General features: G+C 45.6%; 1 pseudogene; it reads right to left on the bottom strand.

The window, feature by feature from the left end:
- Positions 1-822: 822 nt before the first annotated feature.
- Positions 823-5,727, bottom strand: LOC119339692 (annotated as a pseudogene).
- Positions 5,728-6,044: the final 317 nt, after the last annotated feature.

Genomic DNA, 6,044 nt, shown 5'->3' on the forward strand with positions numbered 1-6,044 from the left:
CAAATTCTTAGCGAATTCCTCACTATTGATTGTTTTTCCTTTCGAGATGGGCTAGTTCCATCTTACCGCACTTATACACCTAAGGTTGCATGCGGTCTCCAGTGGAACTCTTAGAACGTACTCGAGCCTCCTTCGAGCGTACTTGGAGCCTTTTTTGTCCAAATTAATCTAGGTTTAAGGCTTTCGACGGAAACTAGTTCTTGTACAGAAAGTTATGTCCCTCATATATAGAGATATGTTATGGCTGATTGAATAACAATGCACCATGAAACAAATTAATGTACTACTTTTTCATCTATCTATCCCGTGGGACGACAGTGTACCTCAAGGCTCAAATTATTGTTAGGATGGCCTAGGGCGTCCCATAGTATTAGTCGCCACACTCCCTAACATGGTTTCTCTTGAGTGTGAGGTTTTAGATCTCCAAGTGACCTTGCCAACTATGTGTCTTGTGCATTGCACTGTCGACGAGGATCCTCTAACAAGTCTTGCATACCACGCTCGGCATCAGTGGCACACGGTAATGTTTCGTGTATGAATAGTGCAACTTAGTCATAGCTAGAATAAAAATTGGCTTAGAAATAGCAAAACAATATTGTGAAACTGGAATTCATATCTTGCATTCATGTGAATTGAGTCCTTTTACTGCCACGTAAAGTTTCACACACAAAGAAGAACCACAATCAAAACTAAAGGCAAAAGTAAAAATTATTGAAATGTAGGGTGTACATATAGTTTTGAGTTCTGTTGATTTTATTTCCCCCTCTCAAATTCTCTACAGGCGCACACCACTCATTCCATCATCATCTTGTTTGTTGTGCTCTAGATGAGCTCCCAAGCACTCCTGACATGCCTCTCCTCCTGCGACAAACCGGAGCACGATCCTATCACCAACCACCGTGTGTGCAATGTATGCCTTGCCGGTCTTATTCAGGTTCTTCATCAGCACACAGTTGGCCTCCTCGGCATCTTCCTCGGTCATGGCTCCATTGGCTTTGATCCTGAAGCACACCATGGGAAAGCTCCTAGGCACAACAACCTCGAACCGGTGGTCAGCAGGGACGAGACCTTTAAACATCTTGGCCTTGGTAACATCACTACGGATGTGCTCCTGGAGCTTGGCGATGCCGTAGGTGTGCATGACCATCCACAACTTGAGCCCGCGGAAGCGGCGACCCACGCCTACCTACATGTCCTTGAGATCAGTGACCTCACCGGAGTCAGTGGCATGATTCTTGAGGTACTCTGGGTTGATCTCCATGGAGCGGATGTTGGCTGGGTCAAACCCAGTGAGGCGACAAGCCTCGAAGAAGGTGGAGTTGGTCTGATCGGCAGCGTAGACTATCAACCGTGGCAAGCCAGAGACGCCGACAGAACCACTCCGATGTAGAGCGGCATCACGGGCGGCAACAAGGGTGACCAGCATAGCTTCGCTGGTGGTGCCGAGGATAACACCACCGCCGGTGCCACGACTTCCAGTGCTGGTGCGGTTCATGAACGTAGCGGGCGGCCGAAGAAGTTGCGCGAGCCAGTTGAGCGCGAGAACCTCCATCTCGGCTGCCGCAGGGTGCGGCTTGCCACGTGAAGCCGACAGTATTCATGGCAGAGGCAATAAGATCACCGGCGATGGCGGCGGCACTGAGTTGGTGGCAAGGAAGAACACAAAGAAGTTTGGGCTGGCCCAATGCGTCATACCAGGGACTACAATGGCCATGAGCTCCTTCATGGTGACATCGAACGATGTAGGATAGGCGGGAGGAGACGGCATAAGTTCCTCCTGCGACAACAAACACGATTCAAATTATCACTGAAATTCAACAAAATATCAGTGGGTTTTTGTAATCTCAACATTCCTGACCAAACCCAAACTAATTTTAAATCAAAATTTCAGAAGGACACAATTATCATATTAAGTTAATTTTGGCATAAGAGCGACATGCATGCCAAAGCGTCTGTTCCACTGAAAAGGAAATTGTTACCGAAAGTTTAACGGAATCGATAACTCGCGAACCTACCGTGTTTTACACTTTGAGCCCCAACGATGAAATCGACGTCCACCTGGTCTCCCAACTTTTAAAGCCGCGATCAGTGCCACGTCAGCGTTCGTCCTAAGAGAAGCTCGTCCCGAACGCCCTCCCTCTCACTCTCTCAGCGGGACCTTATCCTGTCCGTTCCCCACCCCACCTTGCTCGCCGCCGCAAAAATTGACAACATAGCCGCCGCTAGCCCTGCGCCATATCTGGTCACCGCAGTGCAGCTCAGTGTCGTCGCCTTCGTCCATCATCTCCCGCCCGACGACCATTGCCTCCGCCGCGCGGCGAGAAGCCATAGAGTTCCCGCGGCAGCCTCGCGGGGAGGAGCACGACAAGTCCTGGTGGCGGCCTCGTGTGCGGCGGAGACGCATAAGTACGCCAGGGGCCTCGAGCACGCGGATGCGCATGCGCACATCATGGAGAAGATCAACCACCGTCCGCACAGAGAAGATCAGCCGCCGTCCCGGTGGTTGTGGTGGCGAGGCCGTGGCGCCGGAGGAGGGCGGCGGCGGAGGAGGCAACGGTTGCACCCGTCACGCCGCGCATGGAGGTGCTCCGTCGGCACACGTCAGCCACGCAAGCAGGAGCATCAGGGATTCAGGGCTGCCCCGGTCTCGCATCGATGGGCATCTCGTCGCCGTGGCTGCCCCCGTCACGTCGTGCGTGGACGGCGGCCCTCGTCGGCCGTGCGAACAGGAGCACAAGGTGGCCGCGACGGCTGCGAATGACGGGGCACCTCGCCGTCGTAGATGCCCTCTCTGTCGATGTGTGTGGGTGAGCACAACGACATCTGCATCCTCGTCGCGGCAATGATGCTCACCACCATGAGCGCGACGGCCTCGACCCGCTTCCAGATTATGCTCGGTGAGCCCCTCCAGAAGTCCAGATCGCCCCCTGCGATTGAACTCCAATTTCCTTATTGGTGTGATGGGGCTTGCAATTTGTCGGGGGAGAGTAATAGTTTTAGATGAGCAGCAACAATGATTGCTATTTGTAGCTTGCGGTTTGTTCTCATGGCATTTTTCCATGATTTTTGTGATTTGTTTTTTTTTCATATCCATATATATGTATGAGTAGTCAGTATACAAGTGTGTGAACATGGCAAATTCACTCATGGAGCATGGCAAATTCATTTTACACACCATGGCCAAAATTCACTTTTATGGATGATGGGAACAAATATTGTAGCATAGAAAGATTATAATTTGCCGTGCTTACAAATTCACTTTCATGGACAATGGCAAATTTCATATTTTTATGTCTTGCTCAATTGGCATTTGACATGTATCACATATCCGTCTGTGATGCATGTTTTTTGCCTTGACAAAATTTCCAAAGTTCATGGCAATTTTTGATCTAACAATGACAATTTGCTATATGACTATATTCATGTGATTTGCCATGGCACTTTTTTATTCGAAAACATGGCAAACTTGCCATGGCAACTTTGCCATGTTCAAAAACATGGCAAAGTTATAGATGTCCAAAAACATGGCAAACTTGCCATGGCAAAGTTATAGATGTACAAAAAACATGGCAAACTCGCCATGGCAATTTTAAGATGTTTTTGGCAAATGTATTAACGGGGCATGGCGATTGTAGTTCACGGGGCATGGCAAAGATACTTGTATTCACGACAAAAGGTGGGAACTTTCTTTGTTTTTCTTTCCATGGCAACTTTACTTTTATTGACATTGCAAATTTTAATTTGTTTTTAACATGGAAAATTTATTTTATAGAGAATGGCAATTTTATTTTAAATATGATGGAAATTTTACATTTCCAGAAAATTACAAATTTTAATATGTAGAGTGGCAAATATAAATATACTTGTGTAGCCATGGCAATTTTAATTTATTTTCCATGGCAAATTTAATCCATTTTTGCCATGGCAATTTTTACTCCATTTTTCAGTTATAGATGTGCAAAAACATGGCAAACTTCTTTTAGTTAACATGTTTAAAAACATGCAAACTTGCCATGGCAAAGTTATAGATTTTCAAAAACATGGCAAACTTGCCATGTCATTTAAAAGCATCAAAACCATTTTGCAAACTTGCAACGTCAAACTAAAGGTGTGTCAAAACATGGCAAAAAAAATTACACACGTGGCAAATTCACCTTTTATTTTGCCATCCCAAATTCACTTTTAAATTTTGCCATGGCAAATTTTAATTAATTGCCATGGCAAAATTAATTTAATTAGCATGACAAATTTAACTTAATTGCCATGGCAAACTTAGTTTCACTTAATTGCCACGGCAAATTTATGTTGTTGTTTTATTTCAAAAAGATGGCAACTTTCTCTGTATGTTCAATTAAAAAGTTAGCATGGTGCTTCTGCGTGAGATAGTTGGGCCTTTTTTCCTTTGGCCCACTTGTTTTAGCCTGAGCGCTCCTTTTCTTTAGCGATCCTGCAGGTGTTTGGGCTGGAGCGTGTTCCCTCCGAACGCTTTTGTTCGATGGCGTCCAATACCAAACGATTCGTTCGGACTGAGAGTGTCCCAAACCGAAAGTTCGCGCGTTATCGGCGTCCAAATTTAAACCTTGCCTGCAGGTAGCCTGGCTTGACGTCCCGGAGGACCGGCATTTACTCGATGTTGGCGTAGTAGCCGGAGACGAAGTCGACGGCCTTGTGGAGGTAGGCGCGGACGTCCTCAGGATTGAGCGGCTGGAACACTGGCTTGTCATCGCGGACGGCCATCGGGGAGATGGCGGTGGCAGCGACGTCAGCGATGCCCACGGAGCTGCCCATTTTCAGGACGACGATGAGAGAAAAGAGAGGATAGGAGCTACAGTACGTACATAAGGTGCGTGTCTAGTCGGTTTCCTGGGTTGGGTTGAGTTGCCACTTCCCGTGTGATGTGCATATATAGACCGGAGCGAGGATCCGGATTCAGGAGTAGATCAGTCGATGGAGCGCGCGAGAACGGCGTGGCTATCTTACTTCTAAAGATGACTCGGTAGCTTCTTCTTCACAGTTTTTTTCGTCTGGCCTCTCACCGTTATCTATTTTTGTTAGGTTTTTCTTGTTGCCTCATCTTCCACCACTCTCTTTTACTGATTTATTTTCTCCCTCTCATTACAAAACCAAATCTCATAAAAGATGGAGATTTTGTTTCATGCTGACTTTGGCAGGTGCTGATTCAATTCAATCACATAAATAATAGGTAATTCATAAATTGCCAGATTACCTTCCTACAATACAAACATAAAATTTATGTTCATAACCTTTCCAAATAAAATAAGATATTCCTCAATGTACTGCATTTTATTGCTATCATTATCTCTACTATTAAATGACAATCACAACTTTTCTAATACAATAAAAACAACACATTTTTTCTCATCTTATCAAATCACATATTATTTTATCTTACCAAACATCTCTATCAGCAGAACTATCTCTATTCATAATGAGTAGCTGCATAGCATTATACTGGTTGTATGCTTCCAGAGATAAAGGTCTGTGGAAGAGCTGACTAAGATCATCAAGTTGCTGAACATCAGAAAGAGTGGCTTCTCTGTTGATAGCAAATGAGAACAGCTCAGGGTACTGCATCTGGAGAGGAATATCCTGCCATCTGTCTGCCCAAACCCTAATTGTATTACCAGGACTAGCCTTGCATACATGAAGTTGCCTGAAAGTAGGGAGCAGTTTGAGTATTGCTTTCCACCAGAAGGATCCCACCATTCTTTCTCCAGGCAAGGAGTTCCGATAATAAGATTCCCAGATGATGTTAACCCAAGGAATATCAGACTTGTTGAGAAATTTATGAAGGAATTTCATCAACAAACTTTTATTATGGGTGTGTAAGTCCAGTACACCAAGACCACCATGAAATTTTGGTTTGCATACTTGTTCCCAAGAGATGAGAGCTGAACCTCTGTCCTGTGTGCCATATTTCCTCCAGAAACAGTTCATAAGGTAGGTGTTGATATGCTTGAGCACTGTCTTAGGAATAGTCAAAGTGCACATGAAGGAGGTTGGCATACTGGTGAAAACAGATC

Source organism: Triticum dicoccoides, chromosome 7B, assembly GCF_002162155.2.
Source record: "Triticum dicoccoides isolate Atlit2015 ecotype Zavitan chromosome 7B, WEW_v2.0, whole genome shotgun sequence".
In the NCBI taxonomy this organism is placed as follows: domain Eukaryota; kingdom Viridiplantae; phylum Streptophyta; class Magnoliopsida; order Poales; family Poaceae; genus Triticum; species Triticum dicoccoides.